The 9,153-nt window shown below is 51.0% G+C and overlaps 1 long non-coding RNA gene across 1 annotated transcript; it reads right to left on the bottom strand.

Annotated features, from left to right (window-relative positions):
* Positions 1-370: 370 nt before the first annotated feature.
* On the bottom strand, positions 371-4,246 carry LOC140593981 (uncharacterized). The gene is made up of 2 exons (XR_011994518.1): positions 851-4,246; positions 371-594 (listed from the first exon to the last, which is right to left on the bottom strand). It is a non-coding gene; the product is annotated as an uncharacterized lncRNA (long non-coding RNA).
* Positions 4,247-9,153: the final 4,907 nt, after the last annotated feature.

Here is a 9,153-nt window from a genome sequence, read left to right as displayed (position 1 = left end):
AGCATTTTATTTTTTTAAATTTTTATTTATTTATGATAGTCACACAGAGAGAGAGAGAGGCAGAGACACAGGCAGAGGGAGAAGCAGGCTCCATGCACCGGGAGCCCGACGTGGGATTCGATCCCAGGTCTCCAGGATCGCGCCCTGGGCCAAAGGCAGGCGCCAAACCGCCGCGCCACCCAGGGATCCCTGCTTTGTAATATTTTTATTTAATGATACACTTTCGGGGCAGCTGGCTGGCTCAGTCAGTAGAGCAGGCAACTCTTGATCTTGGGGTTGTGGGTTTGAGGCCCGTGTTGGGTGTTCTTACTTAAAAATGTAATGGTTGTAGTACTTAAAAATAAAATCTTAAACAATACATTTTCCCATGTCGTCAGAAAATTAACAATAAAATTTTAATGACTGGTACATTTTTAAAAAATAGATAAATGGGGATCCCTGGGTAGCACAGCGGTTTAGCGCCTGCCTTTGGCCCAGGGCACGATCCTGGAGACCCGGGATCGAATCCCACGTCGGGCTCCCGGTGCATGGAGCCTGCTTCTCCCTCTGCCTGTGTCTCTGCCTCTCTCTCTCTCTCTCTCTCTCACTGTGTGCCTATCATTAAATAAATAAATAAATAAATAAATAAATAAATAAATAATAAAAGAAAAGACCTATCACAGGGTTTAGGCTTAGCTCTGGGAATATGGAGGAAGGCCTGAGACAGCCGGGCTTGGCTCCTGGGCTCCGGATAACCCTGCTGGCCCAGCTCACCTCCGGAAGGGGAGGCTGCGACTGGCAGAGCAGTGGCCCCGCCCACACCCGCGCTGGGAGCCCAGCAGCCTGCCCTCCAGGAAGCGGTTACGGTTACCGAACGATCCGCGTTTGTCCTGATCCATACGGGTCCGAGGCTGGCTGCACCTGTCGTGCTCGGGCAGCCCCGGGTGGCCCAGAGGTTCACCGCCGCCTGCAGCCTGGGACGTGACCCTGGAGACCCGGGATCGAATCCCACATCGGGCTCCCGGTGCATGGAGCCTGCTTTTCCCTCTGCCTATGTCTCTGACTCTCTCTCTCTCTCTGTGTGACTATCATAAATAAATAAAAATTTAAAAAAATTTTTTTTAAATTTTATTTATTCATGAGAGACACAGAGACAAAAGCAAAGACATAAGCAGAGGGAGAAGCAGGCTCCCAGAGAGCCTGGATCTCGGCCCTGAAGGCAGACGCTCCACCACTGAGCCACCCAGGCATCCCTACTCCTAGGTATTTAAAAAAAAAAAAATATATATATATATATATATATATATAAGTTTTAAAGATCTTATTGGCGGCATTTAATGAATCAGCATGTGCTCTTAGCAAATAGAAAAGAGCTCCAGAGAGCTGTACAAAACGAGAGGTTTTCATAGACAGGGAGAATACAGAAGTTATTAGTAGAGCGGACTGGTTTCAGGCAAGGTCACCCTTGTGGGACAGAAAGGAGCCGTCAGGCAGATCACCCAACCGGGGGACTCCCAGCTGCCTGGCCGAGATTCCTGGGAGAGGCCAAACTGCAGTTACGTTAGGTGTCACGGCTCCATTTGGTGGCATGGGCTTGGCACAAGTGACTCCATTTCGGTCCTGCTGTCTCTTTAACAGTATCTAAGGAAAGAACTGAAAACAGTTTCAAACAGATCCTTGCACACAAATGTTTACAGGAGCATTACACACAATGGCCCAAAGGTGGAAGCAACCCAAATGTCCACCGACAGGTGAGGATATGAACAAAATGTGGCCCATCCACGCCCTGGAAGATCATCCAGTTTTTTGTTTTTTTTTTTTTAATTTTATTTATGAGAGACAGAGACACAACACAGGCAGAGGAGAAGCAGGCTCCAGGGAGGCCGATGTGGGACTCAATCCCGGGTCTCCAGGATCACGCCCTGGGCTGAAGGCGGCGCTAAACCGCTGAGCCACCGGGGCTGCCCAGATCATCCAGTCTTAAAAAGAAATAAAGCACTGACAATGTGGATGAACCTTGAAAACTTTATGAAAGAAGCCAGTCACAAAAGACGACATATTGTATGACTCTCTATATATGAAATATCCCAAAAAGGGAAATCTCTAGATGGAAAATTTATGAGTGGGGGTGAGGGGATAGGGAAACAGGGTGGTGGTAGCTAAAGGGTAGAATTTCTTTTGGAAGCGACGAAAATATTCTAAAATTGTGGCAATGGTTGTGCAATTCTGTGGGTGCTAAAAGCCCTAGATTTTTACACTTTATATTTCAGTAAAGCTGTTTAAAAACAACATACACTAAACTCTTTAAATAAAAATACAATTTTTTGAAACCGCCTCATGGGGCTACCACATGGGACAGCATTTGCTGCTGAAAGCAGCACCACAAAAATCACAGGTTGCGGGGAACAAAGAGAATTGCAAGAATCAATTCTGAGAAATAACTGGAAAAAAATAAGTGTGTATAAAAATGACAGAAGAATCAAATCTTCTCAACGAGTTCTGCAACACCTGGCCGAGGAAGCGTGCCGTAGGAAGCAGCTTCAAGACACAGGAGCTTCAGTGAATAATTTGAACAGTCGCACAAGTGACAAACGAGTCAACACTTCCGGGTGACCATGAACTCAAGATTTTCAAGTACTGGCCAACGCTGGGTAAAATCAGCTCTTATCAGGCCCTGCAGGCTGCTCCGAGGACAATCGGGCAGTTTGCATTGCAATTTGAAATGTACACGTGGGCAGCCCAGGGGGCCTTAGTGGTTTAGAGCCGCCTTTGGCCCAGGGCGTGATCCTGGAGTCCCGGGATCAAGTCCCACGTCGGGCTCCCTGCATGGAGCCTGCTTCTCCCTCTGCCTGCTCTGCCTCTCTCTGTGTGCCTCTCTTGAATAAATAAATAAAATACAAATGAATGAATAAATGAATGAATGAATGAATAAATAAATAAATTTTGAAAATGTACATGCTAGGAGCACCTGGGGGCTCAGTGGTTGAGCATCTGCCTTCGGCCCAGGACGTGATCCCGGGGTCTTGGGATCGAGTCCCACACGGGGCTCCCTGCAGGGAGCCTGCTTCTCCCTCTGCCTGTGTCTCTGCCTCTCTCTCTCCGGGTCTCTGATGAATAAATAAATAAAATGTTTTAAAAGAGAGAGAGACTGGAATGAGGATGACCATGATGATGAGCGGACATTAACAACTGACGCTTCTCGGCACATGTTACCTGCCCAATGCAGGTCCCGTTGTACTTTAATTTTTACAGGCGTGGACTCAGAGGCTCTGAAGGGCTTGGCAAACTGCGTGTTACCATCTGAGAACCAATTAAGGCTTGGGGCCAGGACGGGAGCCGGAGGCTGGCGCCCAGGCGAGTACGAGGGCGCACTCAGCACGGCAGGCAGGAGCGACAGGAAGAATCGGCTGAGACAGTAAGTCCCTGCTCTGACATTCAGGGGCCGGGAGGACAGAGGCAGTAAAACCAACTGCAGAATCAGCAAGAAATATTTCCTCCAAGAACGCGCTGCAGCGCCGGGTGTCACAACCACCCAGGTCGGAGTCCCCCCCCACCCCCCTTTCCCAACTTGCTGAAAACCGTGTCCCTTCAGTTAAGAAGGGAACATCCCAGGGATCCCTGGGTGGCGCAGTGGTTTGGCGCCGGCCTTTGGCCCAGGGCGCGATCCTGGAGACCCGAGATCGAATCCCACGTCGGGCTCCCGGTGCGTGGAGCCTGCTTCTCCCTCTGCCTGTGCCTCTGCCTCTCTCTCTCTCTGTGTGACTATCATAAATAATAAAAAAAAAAAAGAAGGGAACATCCCTCTTGTGCCTGGACGATCTGATTCCCCCGCACGCTCGAGAATCGGGCCGCATTTCCCAGCAGGCGCGGAGGCTCGGGGAAGGGGCTCCCGGTCGCAACCACCTGCATCTCTTTGCGGTTGCCAAGGAGACGGGCCCGGGTCCAGCAGGCCCCGCCCCCTGTACGCGGCCCCGCCCCCCGCACGCGGCCCCGCCCCCCGCACGCGGCCCCGCCCCCCGCACGCGGCCCCGGAACACAGGCTGCATTGACGCCGCACGCACACGCGCCCTTCCCCCAGCCTGGGCTCGGCCCGCGCCCCCGCCCCAGGGACCAACACCCGGGCTGGACGACCCCGCCCGCTGACCCAGCCCTGGCTGTCGAGCAGACGCAGGGTCGGACTCCGCGGAGGACACAGAAACGTCCACTAGGAAAGGCGAGCGTCCCGACGCAGGACCACCACAGCCGTAGCCGCCGGCCGGATAGGCGCCCTCGCTTCCGGTTCCGGGGCTGCCGGGAGCGGAAAAGGAAACAAGCCTGGGTCTCGGGATTGGTGGAGCCTCCGTGGTGGGAGGGGCGAGCCGCGTCCTCCAATCGGCGAGCAGGGGAGCGCTAATCCTACCGCCCTCTGGAACGCGATTGGGTCCAGTCTCCGGGTCCGCCCCCTTAGGGCTTGACTGAAGCCAGATGGCGCTAAGGGCGTGGGTTAAGGCTGGATCCTCCCCCCCGGGGGCGTGGCTAGAGGTAGGACGAGGCCCCGGGGTGCGGCCGGGGGCGTGGCCACCGAGCGCGGCCTGAGCGCCCCGTTGACGTTGGTAGTAACTGCTTCTTGCACGCTTTCCGCGTGCCTGCACACTCCTGTGAAAAGATATTAACGCCATTGGGATGTTTCTCCCTGGAATGTCTTACTTCTTCCAGAAATGGGGTCAGGGTTTGTGCATTTCCCTACAGGCGGTTTTTCTTCCTGATGAGCGTGGTATCCTGCCCTGACCACAGGATGGCGGCCTAGTTCACATTTTCACGGTCGTGATTATTTTGTTGCACTGGGTAGACTCCGGAAAAATGCCTGTGGACTCCTCCAACACCTACTCATTAGGCATCTCTTATATCCCAGACTCTGTCCTCTGCACCGGGGCTCATGGCAGTAAATGAACGCAAAAAGCCTTGCCCTCATCCTTCTTAGATTGCAGCTGGGAGGGACAAATGTATTAACTATATTAATAAATGGCATATATGATAATGTAATACATCCCAGTGTGGACAGCAGAGTGACTGCAAGCCTGTCCCCCCCTCTGCTGCCTCCCCCAGGCCCTGCACAGCTGTTTGAGTCCCATCACTCCCAGGCAAGCCCCTACCCCGCTCCCCACACTTCCCCCCTCCTCCGGAGCAGCCCCAGCCTCTTCCAGGTTCCAGCTGGATGCTTCTGGTGGGGGTGGGGGGCTGGTCCAGGGTGCCTGAGGAGGGGCTGGGACAGGCCTGGGGACTCTGGGCAGCTCCTGACTGGGAGCTCCCATCTCAGGCACCTGCAGATGTTCCGATGTGCTATGCATGGTGACTGGGATGTGCTGGGACAGCTGGTTACAACTGCATTAAATCAACAGGCCCAATTTAAGGCGAATTGAAAATTCTTACAGGCCTTCCTTTTAAGAACATGCCTGTGTATGCAGAACCAGTGAGTTCATCATAGTATAGCGTACGCAAATCAGTTCTGAGCCAATCCTAGACCTGAGTGTAGAAGCCGAAACTCCATAAACATCTCGAAGAAAACACAGGATAAAAAAATCCTGGTGATGGATATCTGGGTGGCTCAGGGGTTTGGTGCCTGTCTGCCTTTGGCCCAGGGCGTGATCTTGGAGACCTGGGATCAAGTCCCACGTGAGGCTCCCTGCACGGAGCCTGCTTCTCTCACCGCCTATGTCTCTGCCTCTCTCTGTGCCTTTCATGAATAAATAAATAAAATCTTAAAAAAAAAAATCTTGGTGACCTCAGGCCAGGCAAATATTTCTTAGATAGTATGCAAAATGTGACAAACACACACAACGAAAAGATCAAGTGGGTCATTAAAATTTTAAGTATTTGCTCTTTGAAAACCACTTTGAAGCAAACAAGGAAGCAAGCGACAACAAGGAGAAAATATTTGCGAAACATATAAGGACAGTGATTGTTTCTAGAATGTAGAAGGAATTCTTTCAGTGGAGAAAAAGTGTGACCACAAGAGGGCGTCCCTCACTCTCAAAACCTAGTTCACTGCAGTATCTCAAGATAAAGGGGCGCAGAATGCGATTTACTGTCAGGGTTAAGAGGAGGAACACCCATAATTTGTATATGTGTATATACACACATGTGCAAGTATGCACGGACACGTGCACGCAGAGACGCGAACACGTATGCACACAGACACGTGCACACACAGACACACATACGCACACATACATGAATGCTTCATACTATTCATGCAGAAGTTTCAAATGATATCAAAATAAAAAGTTACCCCAAAACAGTTTTCTAGTTTGTACTATCAAATATGCAGATAGCCAGCAAATGATCAAAGAATAACAAATGACCAATTCTAACTGTTTGCAACCATTTCCCTTTATTCTTTCCCCTGTATCTCTGGTTTTATTGCCGTTTTTCAAGAATATAACTGGTAACATTATTCCTTCCAGGAACTTGAGAGTGGCTTATTTGCAGTTGAAAACACAGGGTCCCAGGGGCGCCTGGGTGGCTCAGTGGGTTCAGCGTCTGCCTTCGGCTCAGGTCTTGAGCCCTGAGCCCTGGGATCGAGTCCTGCGTCGGGCTCTCTGCTCAGTGGGGGGCCTGTTTCTCCCTCTCCCCCTGATCTCCCTGCCCGCCCCCCGCTCATGCTCTCTCTCTCTTTCTCCTTGTCAAATAAGTAAATTTTAAAAAAAGAAAAGAAAAAAAAAAAAAAAACAGAGGGTCCCAAGTGAAGCCATTTCCCTGAGTCACCCGGAAGCATTCCTTTTTGCTTTTCATCCCGAATTTTATCCTCAAATCATTTCTGTAAAACTGATTTGATTGGGCGCTAACAGGGAAAGTCATTCATGTAGCTCTACAAGGTCACTGCTTGGAAGCTGCAGCCCCAGATTCTTCCATTCGGCCTCATGTTATTGGCACATCTGCTGTGATGCTATTTTCCTATGTTCCTGTTCGTATGTCTCTATTTTATTTTTTTATTTTTAAAAATATTTTATTTATTAACGAGAGACACACACACACACACAGAGGCAGGGACACAGGCAGAGGGAGAAGCAGGCTCCACACAGGGAGCCCGATGTGGGACTCGATCCCGGGACTCCAGGATCACACCCTGGGCTGAAGGCGGCGCTAAACCACTGAGCCACCCGGGCTGCCCACGTATGTCTCTTTTTTAACTGAAATTTTTGAGAGAATGCCCATTCACCCGAACTGGTACAGAGAGATCCCGTCCACATGTGTTCACTTTTTCTCTACTGGTAACATTTTGCAAAAGTAGAGTTGAAGGTCACAAGCAGGGTATGACATTGATACAGTCCATCCATCTCAGGCAGAGGGTCCCTTTCACTGGGGGTGGCTTCATGCAGCCACGGCCAAGATACAGAACACTTGTGACATCCCCAGGACCTCCTCTAATACCCTTGTGTTTTCACACCCCCACCTCCCTCCTAGCTCTCAGGCCACCCCACCCCACCAGGAAGCTATTTAAAAAGATGCTCACTGTCCCAAGAATCCCTAATTTCCGCTCCCACACCTGCTGGGCTGAAGCTCAGAAATCTGCCTATTTACAAAGATGATCCCAGGGCTGGGGACAGGAGAGGAACAAGAGCCTGGACCATCCAGTTCTGCCTGAAAGCCAGGAGGCACTCAAAAGAATGATGGGGCATGTCACAAAAGCACAGAAGCCAGCTTGAAAGGGGGCCAAGTCTTAGACAATGGGACCATCAAAATAATTAAGGAGAATGATGCATTATAAGCCATTAAAAAAAAATGGGACTGTGCATCCACACCAAGAGTAAATAGACTCGCAGGGGACAAGGGAAGGCTGTCACTTACAGCTGAATACCAAGGGCCCACTGGCAAACGCGGGGAAGTGATCGGGGTACAAAGCAAGAGCAAAAGCTGCTTCAGGCAAGAAGCATCCACCATAACGGCTTCCAATGATTCTTGCCTCCTAGTTTCCAAATTAATATACTGTGGTCCACTGGTGAAATGGGTGTGAAGATAAAAGAAAACAAGATAAGGAGAATAGAAGGTGCCCTGGGCAGACGTAGGGTGAGGTTTAATGTAGGTGGAGGTCGGGAGAGGCCACCCCGAGGAGGTTTCACTGAGCTACGATCGGAAGTATTAGAGGGAGTGAGTCAGAGCTGTCAAGGAGAAGAGTGTTCCAGATGGGCAGACAGCCCGTGCAAAGGTCCTGTGGTAGCCGGTGAGGAAGAGCAGGAAGATCTGTGTGGCTGGAGCGAAGGGCCTGTCATCGGGATTAATCAGAAGGGTGGTAAAGAGCCGCAGGGCCATTCAGCTCTGAATGGGAGTGAGAGCCTTGGGAGGAGATTGGGCAGGGGAGGGACAGGATTCCATTCAATGTTTAAAGGATTGTCCAGCTGCTTATTAAGAATATATTGTAAGGAGGGGGCGCCTGGGTGGCTCAGCGGTGGAGCGTCTGCCTCTGGCTCAGGGCGTGACCTGGGGTCCCGGGATCGGGTCCCACATCAGGGTCCCCGCAGGGAGCTTGCCTCTCCCTCTGCCTGTGTCTCTGCCTCTCTCTGTCTCTCATGAATAAAAAATAAAATAAAGTCTTAAAAAAAAAAAAAGGATAGGGGATCCTTGGGTGGCTCAGCAGTTTGGCACCTGCCTTTGGCCCAGGGCATGATCCTGAAGTCCCAGGATCGAGTCCCACATCAGGCTCCCAGCATGGAGCTTGCTTCTCCCTCTGCCTGTGTCTCTGCCTCTCTTTCTCTCTCTGGTATACATAAAATCTTAAAAAAAAATTAAAAAAAAAATAAAATAAAATAAAGGATATGTCGTAAGGAGAGGGAAAAAGAAAGAAAAAGGCAACTAAATGCTAAAATGAACACCCCGAGTGTCCGCCACGTGGTGAGCAGACACACACAGCATGTCCACCACCCACGGCAGCATCACTAGGCTGGCAACAGGAGCGAGGGGCCCACACGTGCCGCCCCAGGGATGGACTCCGAGCCCACGACACAGGAGGCCCCATGGGTGTGAGTCCACGTGTATGACACGTCCAGGACGGGCTTGTCCACAGACAGGAAGGGGGCCCGTGGGGGCTGGAGGCTGGGGGGGGGATGGGGGTGACTGCTGATGGGGATGGGGTTGCTTTCTAGGGTAATGGAATGTTCTGGAATTAGATAATGCAATGGTTGCACAACCATGTGAATA

This window comes from Vulpes vulpes, chromosome 9 (genome assembly GCF_048418805.1).
Source record: "Vulpes vulpes isolate BD-2025 chromosome 9, VulVul3, whole genome shotgun sequence".
Lineage (NCBI taxonomy): Eukaryota > Metazoa > Chordata > Mammalia > Carnivora > Canidae > Vulpes > Vulpes vulpes.
The sequence above is the reverse complement of the archived record's forward strand: the minus strand, read 5'-3'. Positions and strand labels throughout refer to the sequence as shown.